General features: G+C 39.8%; 1 non-coding gene across 1 annotated transcript; it reads left to right on the top strand.

Moving 5' to 3' along the window:
* Window positions 1-12,551: 12,551 nt before the first annotated feature.
* Window positions 12,552-12,623, top strand: TRNAC-GCA (transfer RNA cysteine (anticodon GCA)). The gene has a single exon. It is a non-coding gene; the product is annotated as a tRNA-Cys (tRNA).
* The last annotated feature ends 2,411 nt before the right edge of the window (window positions 12,624-15,034 follow it).

Genomic DNA, 15,034 nt, shown 5'->3' with positions numbered 1-15,034 from the left:
CATTGGTGCTAAAGTTTTAAGATGATATATGGCCCTGGTTTCCTCTTTATTAAGTAGTTGTATATGATTGCCCCCCCTCCAATTATTCTTGACTTTTTTGATCCCTATGAATTCTATTCCATCATAAGAGCAGTGGTGTATATCTTTAAAGTGTTTAGAAACGTGATGGTTTTCAAAACCGATGCTGATGTTTCTGAGATGTTCCCTTATTCATTCCTTCAGCATTCTGATGGTTCTACCCACGTACTGTTTACCACATTTGCATTGTAATAGGTAAACCACATTTTTAGTGGTGCAAGTGATAAATTCATGAATTTTAAATGTATTCCCATTGACTGTAGATCGATATTCAGTAATCGGTTTTGTGCTCCTACATTTAAGCTTGGTGCAATTAGCACATTGTCCGCAGTAATAGAATCCCTTTTTATTATTTTGTAACCAGTTGTTAGTTCCCACAGAATTAGTCAATGGGATATAGCTGGATGTCAAAGTACGTTTGAAGTCAGGGGCTTTTTTAAACACGATCTGAGGTTTATCATCAAGTGTGGACCCAAGTATGTCATCCTGCTGGAGAATGTACCAGTGTTTTTGGATTATACGTTTCAATCTATTAGAATCCTGTGAGTAATTAGAAACAAAATACACTCTATCTTTATGTGTGTTAGATGATCCTGATACTCCTATGTCTAAACTATTCTTCTTATATTTAAGAAGCTGGTCCCTACTGGTTTCCACTATTCCATTTATATATACATGTATATACCATCTTAAATTGGATGTTTTAATGTGCGAGCTATATATATATATATTTTTTGTTTTTTAAAATGTGGTTTCTATTAGACTAGACCCATGCGTGGTGTCCGCAAACTTTTGTATTTACAATATGAGCCTCCAGTTGAAATCATTACATCATTAGTATGCTTGACATTCCGGTCAACCAATCACTTCCATTCATATTCTTTATAAACCAGCTCATCACAATCATACACCAAACCCTTGAGAAAGTCCGGACAGGACGAAACGCGTTGGGACACGCCCCTTTTCGACGTCAGCACTAGCGACACCTACCTTGGCATTCCAAACAGACGTTTAGTCTGCACCCCTGCAATATACACCACGAGGAGGTTGATTATCCTCCCCGCCGCGCGGCTAGACCTCAAAGAGACTATAACAGCAAGTATACTTTCTCTGATTCCACAATACGGATCATCGTTTTATTTTTACATTATATACCCTTTGGACACTTATTGAGGAGGACATACTCTAGACCCTTGTCCTGCACTTGGCAAATTACGGGTCCGGTCTGCATAGTTTTTAATAACCCATTTTGGACTGATTATTGGTATGACTTAATTAGTCTCATGTATGAGACTTTCTGGAGGCTCTCTCTCTTTTTTAACGGACACAACATATTGTTTATCTTTGAAATGTATTGTTTTTATCCCTTTTAATGTCCTTCATGTAATTCCACATATCCTCATTCTAGACCTAACGGTTGCTGTTAATGTGTGCTTTTGATTGTGTTTTTACCCCTTTTAGGGAATTCTGACCATTTTTGTATCTTGTTTTATGTCATTAAATTGTGTCACTTATAATTCATGGTCGCATGGGCATTATCCTACATTAATAGATAGAATACCCTAGTCAATGAGCGCTCAGCTAATTGTTTTATTTTAAAACTGTTTTAAAAATTGTCTTTCTCGTGTTCATCCCCTGGCCTCTACTAGCATCTCGTCTGAACTTCTACCCAGCTGCCTTCCAAGTCAGTATCTGTCATTTCGGGATGTCTTTGACAAAGTCAGATCGGAACATCTTCCTCCTCACCGGGCATGGGATTGTCCTATTGATCTTCTACCTGATCAAATCCCTCCGCGAGGTCGTGTATATCCTTTATCACTGCCAGAGACCCAAGCCATGTCTGAGTATGTCCAAGATCTTCAACGTGGATTTATTAGACCTTCGTCTTCTCCTGCTGGGGCCGGTTTCTTTTTTGTTAAAAAGAAGGATGGGTCTCTTCGCCCATGTATTGACTACAGAGGTCTTAACGCTATTACAATTAAGAACCGATACCCCATTCCTCTCATCAATGAATTGTTCGACCGTATAAAGGGGGCCAAGATTTTCACAAAGCTAGACCTTAGGGGAGCTTATAACCTCATCAGAATTAAAACCGGCGATGAATGGAAAACTGCTTTTAACACTCGTGACGGTCACTACGAATACCTAGTGATGCCCTTCGGTTTATGTAATGCCCCTGCAGTGTTCCAAAGCTTTGTTAACAAGATTTTCAGAGACCTCCTCTATGATTGTGTCGTGGTATATCTGGATGACATCCTGATCTTCTCCCAGGACCTTCACTCTCATCGCCTTCACGTGGCAGAAGTCCTCTCACGACTCCGTAAGAACCAACTTTTTTGTAAGTTAGAGAAATGCTTGTTTGAACAACTTCAAATGTAATTCCTTGGCTACATAGTCTCAGGCACAGGATTAAAGATGGATCCAGAGAAGGTACGAGCTATACTTGAGTGGCCTCTCCCTTTGGGGTTGAAGCCTGTACAACGCTATCTAGGATTCTCTAATTATTACAGACGTTTTATTAAAGGATATTCCACCATTGTGGCACCCATTGTGTCTCTCACCCGGAAGGGTGCCAACCCCAAATCTTGGCCACCAGAGGCCTTAAAGGCTTTCGATTTCCTCAAAGAAGCATTCTCTTCGGCACCAATTCTTCAACAACCTGATACGTCTCAGCCATTCTTCCTCGAAATTGATGCCTCAAGTGTTGGAGTAGGGGCAGTCCTTTCTCAAAAGTCTCATCTTAATCAGTTCCATCCTTGTGCGTTTTTCTCCAGGAAGTTTTTGCCAGCAGAGAAGAATTACGCCATTGGCGATAAAGAGTTACTTGCCATTAAAATAGCTTTGGAAGAATGGCGTTCTCTTCTAGAAGGAGCTAGATACCCTGTCACAATTTTCACGGATCACAAAAACCTTTTGTATCTACAATCCGCTCAATGCCTAAATCCTAGGCAAGCTAGGTGGTCTCTCTTCTTCTCTCGCTTTGACATTCGAATTACATTTAAACCCGGAGAAAAGAACAAACGTGCAGATGCTTTATCTCGAGCCTTTTCCTATGATACCGAGACCGAGGAGGTAAAACCTCGTCCTATATTAGATCCCAAGTGTATATTAACATCTACTCTGTCTCCAGCCAGTACACCACCACCAGGGAAGACTTTTGTGCCATCTGATTTACGAAAGAAGCTTCTGACCTGGTCCCACTCTACTCGTTTTGCTGGTCATACTGGGGTACGTAAAACCATTGGTGGCCAAAACTTCATTGTGATGTTAAAGACTTTGTGGCTTCTTGTGAGATCTGTAACCAACATAAGTTATCTCGTCAATCACCTACTGGACAATTAATCCCGCTGCCCATTCCAGACAAACCATGGACCCATCTGAGCATGGACTTTATTACCGACCTACCCCCTAGTAAAAAGTATAATACCATCTGGGTAGTGGTAGATCGGTTTTCGAAAATGGCTCATTTCGTTCCACTTGTTGGCCTTCCATCTTCATCTGTCCTTGCCATACACTTCATCAAGGAAATATTCCGGTTGCATGGTTGTCCCACAGAGATCGTCTCTGATCGTGGAGTTCAGTTTGTGTCTAAATTTTGGCGAGCCTTATGTAAAGTTCTTGGTATCCAGTTAAATTTTTCCTCATCCTACCATCCTCAGTCTAATAGACAGACAGAACGCGTAAATCAAGACTTGGAAACTTTCCTCAGAATGTTCTCTAATGCCAATCAAGATGACTGGGTAGACCTTCTACCTTGGGCAGAATTTGTGCATAACAATGCCCTTCATGAGTCAACTTCTACATCACCTTTTTCTACTGTGTATGGGACTCATCCATCATTTCCCAGGTTTACCTCCCTCCCTCCCACCCACCCAGGCTCCTGCTGTTAATCTCGTTCAACGGAGATTCGTGTCAATCTGGAATCAAGTGAGGAGTTGTCTTAAGAAATCTTCCAAACGTTACAAGTTTGCGGCAGATAGAAAACGTCGGGCCGTATCTGCTTTCAAGATAGGTGATAAAGTATGGCTCTCTACAAAGAATATCCGTCTCAAAACCCCTTGTATGAAGTTTGCTCCTCGCTTTATTGGACCTTATACTATTTCTAAAGTCATTAATCCAGCTTCTGTGAAATTATCGTTACCAGCTGCTCTTCGGATCTCCAATTCTTTTCATGTCTCTTTGTTGAAACCGCTGGTCATCAACCTCTTTTCGTCTACCCGTACTTCCTCTATAGTACCTAAAGTCCATCTGGATCAAGAATTTGAGGTTAAACAAATACTAGATTCAAGAGTCTGTAAAGGAGGTTTGAAGTATTTAGTAGACTGGAAAGGGTTTGGTCCTGAGGAACGCTCCTGGATCGGCGCTGCGGATGTCCATGCTCCAGTTCTGGTTAAGAACTTTCGCAAGAAGTTTCCATCGAAGCCGAATCCTAAGTGTGCGGTGCCCACCTTTAAAGGGGGGGGTACTGTGACACGGCGCTTATTCGGCTTCCATAAACAAAGACTAAGACACTCACCTGTGCCTCATTAGCAGCCCTCAAACCCTTAGTCTGATCTGCACATGTGCAGACTGAGCACCTGTCTGTTGCTGGCAAGATTCCTATTGGTCTCAGGTTCTGTCTCTAAACTTGAAAAGGCACCTCCTCCCATTCCTCTGGGCCTGTTCATCAAGTTACCTGGCTGTTTAGGTTCCTACCTATTCTGTGTGCTCTCACCTGGATCGTCAGTGCCTCTGCTGTGTTGCTGTTCAAAGGCTATACTGCTCACCTGGATCGTCAGTACCTCTGCTGTGTTGCTGTTCAAAGGCTATACTGCTCAGACTGCACTTACCTCTGCTGTGTGCTGTTCAAAGGCTATACTGCTCAAACTACATCTCCATGGACTGCACCACTCAAGATCATCTACTCCACATTTGTCTCGGTGGCTCAGTGGTTATTACAGGTCGTATCATCTGAGCTGCTTGCTCTTACCCACTCCACTTTGTTGCTGGACTGTTGCTTGTACCTCCTGTATCGTGCTGCCTCATTGTGGTCTCATATACCTACTGCATTACCATCTCCACTTTGTTGCTGGACTGTTCCTGCTATCGCTATATTTGAATACACTGATTATACTGCTATATTGTATGCACTCATACTGCATTGCTGGTGGTACTGCTCACCCTGTTCCTATGTTCCTTGTGCTTAATTACCAAGACTTTCTGTGATCATTCAAGCATCATTAAATCGCTAATTGTACCTTATCCTGCATCTGTTGTCTATTCGCTGTCTGGGTATAGAACTGACATTACCAGTGTGCCTACTTCACACCAGTTACTATCACTCCCCCAAGAGTCCAGAATACCAAACTGTGACACCCGGCCTCTCCTTGCCTTTGTGCCTTGAATGCTATTAACAATGCCTTGATGTTGATTTTGAAATCTGAATATATACATGTCTTTTTGATTACAAATGCTTTTTTGATATGTACATGTCTGAAGTTCTTCAATAAAAATTTTTTTTGAACTAAATAAAATAAAAAATAAATGTTCCAGTGGGCTTTCAGATCCACAGTACACGTGCAAGTACTGGTACGGCCAAGCAATAAATTACCCATTACTACTACGGTCCAGTATCGTTGAGAAGGCAATATTTTATTCGCTAAATTGTGGTAATAATATAGGGTTCGGAGTAAAACCCAGGGACAGTCAAACCAAGACACTTCATAGGGGATGCGACTAATAAAAATACCTACAATTATACTTCTACTTGATATTTCTGAGAACGGAAGTGTTAATAGAAATGTGAACCCTACAAACATCAAGTTGCTCCTTTGTTACTTGTCCCACACTGCTGCCCTAGCTCAATTAAATAATCACTGTCCCATGGTCAAAAATTGTGTATGTGGGGGGGGTTAGGGGAAATGGATTCAGGAAAGGAGGAAAATTCTCTGGTGCCGCTTCCCTTAATAGAAGTGGGATTGTGGTCTGCGCCTCCAAATAATGACCGCGTCCTGCCTACTCTATGGCAGCAAGTTGTTAAATTAAGTTGATAACTCAATGTTACAATGTTATGTTACGTGAAATATAGAAAGAACAGTGTCCCCTGCTGGTCAGCTCATCAAGAAATATGAGAGTTTCTAATGAGCATAAAACAATTGGATTTTGATGTATTACATATCTACTGTGAGGTAGAAAAATGTCCAAAAAATGTAAAAAACACAATGCTAAGATTTGAATCTGCAAAAGCTTACAATCTAAAACACATGTTTTGTGGTTTCAGGTGGCTACTCGTCAGTCACCTAGAAAAGTGCTCCACTTTGGATTTAAACTATACCTGTCAGCTGCACTTCCTTGTCCGCGCTGTGGCTTGTTAGTGGGCGGACCGCGCACTGCAGTATAAGGCTGCACTGCCACTTCCTTCACAATGATGACAGAAGGAGGAGGGATTTCTCTACCCCCTTGAGACTGAAACCGACATACTCTGCGCAGTCTCTGAGCCGCCCCTGCGTGGTAAATTGCAGCAGTACTTCATTATGTATCATTGCAATTTGCCCAAATATGCGGTTGTGTTACAGATAACAATGAATAAGAAACAAGTTAACGTAGAGGGTTGCATTGTAGACCAGCTTATTACAAGTGGGGCAATTGTTTAGCAGGCTCTAGATGAAACATGCAAAAAATAAAAAGTTAATCTAATCATGAATGCAATATGCTATACATTTAAAAAAAAGATATCATCCAGATAAAATACATTTTTCTTTGTGAATCAATTGTAAAAAAAAGTGAACATTGTATTAGTAAAAACTGAAGTTGTAAAGTAAATGGAGAAATAAATAGGTACATTTTCAGACAAAAACCCTCAAATTCCATCCACAATGGATATACACATATATATTAGTTGTTACCCAGTAATAAATTCATATAAATATGTACTGGGTGGTGCACCCATTTTACTATGATAACAAAAGAGTGTGATAAAGTGGGGTACTCAGAGATATGATGTTGTAAATTTTAAAATGTACAATCTTTATAATTCATTAAAATATTCCAAATTCATGAAGACCTCTGATTAAAAACAGCAAAATATTAAAAATTAAAGTAAAAATAACATAATTATATGTATATGGGAAATAGTTAATGAAATTAATGCAATACTGTTCACTGTATTTCTGAATGTATTTCATCGTATATTGAATCATGATCATTCAGGGTATTTTAATTACTAATTCTCACTTCTTTCGGTCCTCATCGATAATTTCTTATTCATTAATCTTATGTCAAATGTTTAACATCTTTAGCACCTTTGTAATATAGCAGAATTGTTATGATTAATCTTGCTTATCCATGGGCTTTGTAACTATTTACAAAGCAGCAATCAATATGTGCCACACTCCAATATATAGTAGATTATGGTGTGTATCCTTATATGTTACTGTCAGAATCACTATGTGGAATTGATGATACCTGCCAGCAGTTGGCGCTACTGAGTACTGAGGCGCGGAGTCTAACACGCCCCTGGTTTTCACCAGGAACCCCCGCAAGGAGGTATGGACTTCGCTGCAAGGTACGTGCAGGTCGCGGCCCTCAGTATCAGTCAGCTGGCGAGGTAACAATTGAGGCAGCGGTGACAGCCCACGAGGATGCAGGATGGAAGAGTAGTCAACAAGCCGGGTCAAAACCAGAGGAACGGATATAGCCAAATCAGAAGCAGGAGAATGGTCAGGAAGCCGGGTCAATACCAAATATCAGTCTAAGCCAGAATCAGGAACCAAAGGAGAAGTCAGGAACAAGCCGGGGTCAGAATCCAAATAACAGCAACACAGGAACAAACGCTGGAGCAAGGCTGAAGACCAAATACTCTGGCACTAGACATGTGTCAGAGGCTGCCTTATATACCCTAAGGTGCCTCCTGATAGGGTTAGGGAGATTTTGGCGGTATGACATGCTGGCTGCAGACAGGTGAGCAGAGATAGCGTCCTGCTGCTAGGCAACAGGACGTGGCTGCTTGGAAGGTGCAGGTGTCCGTCTCCTGCACCAAGTGTCAGTGAGGAGACGGCGCCTGACAGTTACTTTGTAATATGCTGCTTTATTACGGTGTATATCCTTATATGTTACTTTGTAATATGCTGCTAGTCCAATTAGGTCTGTTACTTTGAAGTTAGGCTCATAGATTTCAGCCCACTGTACAAGAAGTGTCTTTGGGGAAATTGACTCATCATCATCATCAACATTTATTTATATAGCGCCAGCAAATTCCATAGCGCTTTACAATTGAGGACAAACACAATAATATACAATACTGGGTAATACAAATAGGTTATAAGGCCCTACTCGCAAGCTTACAATCAAGCTCAAATTGAATGTTCCAATTTATTATGATTTAAGATATTTTGCAAGTCTCATCTTTTATTATAGCCCTGAATTAATATTCTCCAACTCACAATGGTTAGGAAATCACAGGAATTTCAAGGTGATGTTCTGTTAAAAACAATATGAAGTTTATTGCAGTTCACGGCATATAGTGATTGTCTGATACAAGCACTCTGGACATTGCAGCAATCAAGAGCAGACAGGTAATGCAGGGATCGGTAATAGGAAAAAAATCCAAGGAATAAATGCAGAAGTATAGCATTCTTTGTTGCAATATAGATATATACATAGTCTTTGTTGCAATCCAGAAATATAAAGACTCTCCAAGGCAGTGCTGGTGCAGATTTATACAGTCTTTGAGGCAATGCAAGAATAGTAAGGAACCAAGAAGTTAAACAGAGCAAGAAACTAACAGGATATCTGGAGAGGGGAATGGTGAGAACAGAGAAATGTAAGCACTGATTAACCAGGAGCAGGGAATGCAATTAGAATACCCAGGACCAGTTGCGGCAGAGGAGATAAACCAGGAACAGGATATGCACAGGTTGGAAACACACAGGATACATATACAGGAACCAGGAAGATAGTGTGTAACACTGTCACTGGCAATGAGCGTAGGACATGTGAGAGTTTATAAAGTGTAGCCTTCCAATCAGCATTTAGAGTGAGACACACCTGAACTACATAGCAAATGTGAATAACAAGCAGCATGAAAAGCAGATGAAAACCTAACAACAATGCTGTTTAGCTTTCTGACTGCTTCCTATTCACGCAATATAATAGCTGTCTCTCCCTCTGCAGCTTGATCGTTTATCTGTAGCAGACACATACTCATCCTGTTCTGGCCTTATTAACAGGCATATTAACGTTCCTGCCAGTGGTGCTCTTTTATCGGTTCCTAATAGACTTATATTGCTAGAATGGGTAGATGAACTATAGAATTGAAAGCAGGGCTAGAGGCTAGAGATCAGGCAATAAGGAAAACATGCTCAAAGAGTTTGGAAGAAAGATGGGTCCCCACAAAGTTGAAAAAGTAGGTGTTGTGAAAGAAATGGCTGACACACTCAGCGAATGTGTATTGTCCATCTTTATGCCTTGTAAAGATTGGCAATAATTTTAAGCTTTTCACATGTTCTCAATGCCTATTAAACACACATGGACACTTATAGTACAGGACCATTAGCTTACATTTTTTTCGGGACAATCGGAGAGATTCAATTAGCGGCGATGTAGCGAGCGGTCATCGCACTGTTCACATTGCCGGTAATTTCGGTAGAAATTTCCACTTATTTTCCCTCGTATCTCTATGGGGTGAGAGGAAAAATCAGCATAGATTTCTGTCAAATCTCTACCGCAAGGTGTCTTGTGGATGTTCCGAAGACACCTCGCATCTAATTTAATAACCCCCTTGGTGTCTAAGTGTGTTTAATAAGTCTTGAGAACACCTATTATGCTTAAAAAGTCTTGAGAACACCTATTATGCTTAAAAATGAATGTAAAACTGTATGAGGCATTAAGATGGACAATACATAATTAGTTATAAGAAGGGAGTCATCAATTTACCTGGATTACCATAATACCCGACCAAAGAGGATCCAAGCAAATAAGATATTGAGTAAAATGAGCTAACACACCATACAATGGGCCTCATTTACACAGTACACTCTACGGGGGAATTCAATAAGCCGCAAAGTGTCTCCGGAACATCTGCGAGACAATGTGCAGCAGAGATTTCTGTAAAGTCTCCACCCAAAATGAGTGTAGATTTCTACCGTAATTGACAGCAATGCGGCGCGATGTTCGCACGCCACATCACAAGCAATTGATTTCCTCTGCTATGCATCATACAAAATGCAATATTTGCTTTCCTGGATGGTCCGCCAACTGCACATCAAGATATGCACTCTGCTCCGAGAAGACACCTCCACAAATTTAAGAGATGCACTGTACAAGTGTAAATATCAAAGTCCAACATGTCCCATTAAAAGTCCCATTAAAAGTATAGTATGAGACAGCCAGCTCTTGGCCGTGCTTCTCTCCACAGAGCAAGGAACAGGAACACCTGTACAAATGCACACTATCTCCTCCTTTACCTTGTTTCAACAATCTTGCTCTGCAAAATTAAATCTGCTTCATAAAAGTACAATACATATCATACACACTCCGTGGCCCCTTTATTAAGTACACATGTACACCTGCTTGTTAATGTAAATATCTAATCAGCCAATCAAGTGGCAGCAAAGCAATGCATAAAAGCATGCGTACATGGTAAAAAGGTTCAGTTGTTATTCAGACCAAACATCAGAATGGGAAGAAATGTCATCTAAGTGACTTTGACTGTGAAATGATTGTTAGTGCAGACGGGGTGATTTGAGTATCTCTGCAGAGAATGGTGGGGACAACAAAAAACATCCAGTGAGCAGTAGTTCTGTGGACAAAAATGCCTTTTTAATGAAAGAAGTCAGACATGATCAACACACATTAGTCCCATTAATAATAATTGAGCTTTGTTTAAATGCCACAGCCAACCTGAGTGTTGTTGCTGACCAGGTACATCTCTTTCAGGCCACGGTATACCCATTGCTACTTCCAGCAGGATAACACACCATGTCACAAAGCACACCAAGGGCTAGATTTACTAAGCTGCGGGTTTCAAAAAGTGGGGATGTTGTCTATAGCAACCATTCAGATTCTAGCTTTCATATATTTAGTACCTTCTACAAAATGACAGCTAGAATCTGATTGGTTGCTATAGGCAACATCCCCACTTTTTCAAACTCGCAGCTTAGTAAATCTAGCCCCAAGTCATCTCAGGCTGCTGCCATTAACATGACAATGAGTTTAATGTACTCAAATGGCCTTCACAGTCACCTGATTTAAATTTAGAGCAACACTATCATGTCAACATGGACCAGAATCTCTAAGGAATGTTTCCACTTATTGAATCCATGTCACTTAGAATTCCGGCTGTTCCGGGGAAAAGGGTGGTCCTACCGAATACTAGAAAAGTGTACCTAATGAAGTGGCCACTGACTGTATAGTAAATATATAAAAAATATATTAAAGTAATAAACCATTATTTTAGCTAATTTTAACAGGCTTTCCTACTCTTTAAATCTTTTGGCGGTTACACACATACCACAGCTGACAAAGCTTTGTGTTACACATATACTGTATTTATAATTTTCAAAAGGTATATTTTTTTTCATAATGAATTATTCTTTATTTTAGCAAAGCAATTTGTGATATCTATTTCTATTTTTAATTATGAAAAGTATTTATGAAATATAGGATTTTTGTTATAATTGTTGTTTTTATCATAATTATTACCACTACTGTTTACACTTCTGGTTTCCCACAAACATAATTCAGCTTATTTATAAGAAATATGTGTTCTATGATGTAATAAATGGATTTATAAATGTAATTTTAATGATTTTCTTTATGTCAGTAAAAAACAATCATCATAAAAGAAGTACTCAACTAAAATCGGTGATTGCACTTACGTGTAGGTGTCTGTTCTTGTGTGGCTGATATATAGTTTCCAGATGAAGACAGGAATGCGACCCTGGATCTTAGAGACCTTAGAGAGGCAGCTAAATAGACAAGCGTCAAGACACAGAAGACTGATGACAAATATCCTGAACTGAGCGTCACTGAAATATACTATATATATATATGTGCATGTATCATTGATGCAGGATAACATCTTAAAGACCTAGATTGTTTATTGCTCTAGGGCAACAGGTAAAACAGTCAACAACAGTGCCACAAGCTGTCCTATGATGTTAGCAAACATTGAGGTGATCTATATACTATGTTTGAATTTAGATAATAAATTACCTTTATCAGGGATGAAGTGAATAGACCATAAAGATATAGCATGAATAATACGAGCTTAGTTTGTGCAAACAGAGCCTCTGCTTGTTTTTGTTGCATTGTATAAGGAATGACGTTTTATTTTCATTTCACAGTTAATAGTAATATGTCCACTAAGGGGGTCAATCGGTCTTCAGTTCTCGATACCAAAACTCAACTTTTATTAACAAAACGAGAAATCTGAGAAAGGAAAGTGTTGTTGACTAGTGTAAAAGTTCTAGTGTAAAAGGCTGGAGCAGGCGTGCGGGGGTATAGCTCAGTGGTAGAGCATTTGACTGCAGATCAAGAGGTCCCCGGTTCAAATCCGGGTGCCCCCTTCTTTTTCTTAATAACTACATTTTACAAATCTAACCGCAAGAAATCCTCTCGAGGTTTTAGGTGAGATGTAAATACGATTTACAAAATGTTATTAATAATAACATGTAATAATGTAACAAGATATCTCGGTATGAAGCTTCACTCAATTGCACTGAAATGTATACAATTCATGCAACGCTTTTCATTCAAATCTCCATAAACCTTATTTTGCATGAATTCCCAAATGTTCTCTTTTTCTTTTTTTCCCGATAATGATATCCAGCATTTCCTCATAAACAGGAAAGACATAGCTCCTCTAGTGTATTACTTGAATAAATTATAAAAGCATGTATAAAATTGATCAATGTTGCGTTCACAAAACATCCATCATTAAAAACATGTGTAATTAGCCCCACAGATGATGCAAGTACTTTACCCTTAAAAAAACAGCTTATCTCACGTCTCCTGTTATGTTGTAGCTTTGATGTTAATGTCCCAGGTGATGTTCTTCTTTTAGCTATTTCTTTTTGGTTGGAGACGTCCAATAGCCTTCTATCTACCAATGCATTTCAACGTTAATTGCCTATTTCAAAGCCGGGGAGGATTCATGTCTATTTCGTTTTAAAAATCTAATGACCAATCAGGTGCCTTTCCCATTCAATGCAATGATACTTGTGTATTAACATATAAATATCATTAAAATTTCTTCATAGTTAATATAAAAACACTCATCTCTAGTATACAAATAAAATATGACTCCTCAAAAGGAAATTTAAAACAGGTCATTAGGAACTAAACTAAGTCAAAATAGCACAATTTTATATTTCTGTACACTCACACGTAAGATTAGCACATCTAAATGGTTCTCGTCTGCTTGAGCTTTTATAGTATATTATGTGTGATTTTCATATTGAACAAGTAAAGTTCATGTGTAAATATCCATCCCCATCATGATCTCCACCATTATTAGTAAGGATGAGTGGGCTCGGATTCCGCAAATCCGAGCCCACCCGAACAGTGCGGATCCGAAGGGATCCGAGCACTGTTTGGGAACTTCCGGGCGCCAAACAGAGCCAAACCGAGGCTATGACATCCAAGTCTCGCATCGGATCTCGCGAGACTCGGATGTCATAAATACTCACCTTGCGGGCGCCATCTTCATTCTGGCTGTGATCACTCGTGAGGGAGGTTGTAGTTAGGGAGCTCTTGATCAGTTTAGTGGCTCTTTGTGCTTTGTCCAGTGCTCTGTCCTGCTGAGTCAAGTGGTGCTTTGTCCAGTGCTCTGTCCTGCTGAGTCCAGTGGTGCTTTTGTCCTGTGCTCTGTCCTGCTGAATCCAGTGGTGCTGTGTCCTGTGCTCTGTTCTGCTAAGGGCATTGTTATTTCAAAATGATTCAAAAGTTATAAAAAAAAAAAATTATAAAAAACCTATACAAAAATAATTGAAAAAAAATATAAAAAAATTAGTTAAAAAATACTAGGTACTGCTATTTAAAAGTCAAACTACGTTCACTGTTGCTGCTGTACCAAAAAATAATAGGTACTGCTATTTAAAAGTCAAACTACGTTCACTGTTGCTGCTGTACCAAAAAATACTAGGTACTGCTATTTCAAAGTCAAACTACGTTCACTGTTGCTGCTGTACCAAAAAAAACTAGGTACTGCTATTTAAAAGTCAAACTACGTTCTCTGTTGCTGCTGTACCCAAAAATACTAGGTACTGCTATTTAAAAGTCAAACTACGTTCACTGTTGCTGCTGTGCCAAAAAAAACTAGGTACTGCTATTTCAAAGTCAAACTATGTTCACTGTTGCTGCTGTACCAAAAAATACTAGGTACTGCTATTTAACAGTCAAACTACGTTCTCTGTTGCTGCTGTACCCAAAAATACTAGGTACTGCTATTTAAAAGTCAAACTACGTTCACTGTTGCTGCTGTACCCAAAAATAACTGCGGCCTTAACAGCTATGTTGGTGTTAGACGTGCATCCGGTGTCCGCCATCTGTGCAGTGGAATTCAGACCAATTGGAGGATGTAGGAGCAGCCATCTGTGCAGTGGAATTTAGACCAGTTGGAGGAGGTATTGTGGCCCTGGTACCAAATTGGGTACCGGGGCCACTCCACTACGCAGTCCAGATAGATGCGTATCAGATATTAAAATACGTTGACTGTTGCTGCCAAATCAAAAATTAATGAAAATGACCTGTCATCGTCGAAAACAAGAGGTAGTGACGCGCTCGAACTACACCCTCTATATGCTGCAGAGGATGTAGGAGCAGCCATCTGTGCAGTGGAATTCAGACCAGTTGGAGGAGGTATTGTGGCCCCGGTACCAAATTGGGTACTGGGGCCACTCCACTACGCAGTCCAGATAGCTGTGAGGTGTTCAGAATAGACTAGAAATTAGTGGAAATGATTCTTATTGAATGTTAT

The sequence above is a fragment of the Mixophyes fleayi genome, chromosome 3 (assembly GCF_038048845.1).
Source record: "Mixophyes fleayi isolate aMixFle1 chromosome 3, aMixFle1.hap1, whole genome shotgun sequence".
NCBI classification, from domain to species: domain Eukaryota; kingdom Metazoa; phylum Chordata; class Amphibia; order Anura; family Limnodynastidae; genus Mixophyes; species Mixophyes fleayi.
Note: the sequence above shows the minus strand (reverse complement) of the source record. Positions and strands in the feature narration are given on the sequence as shown.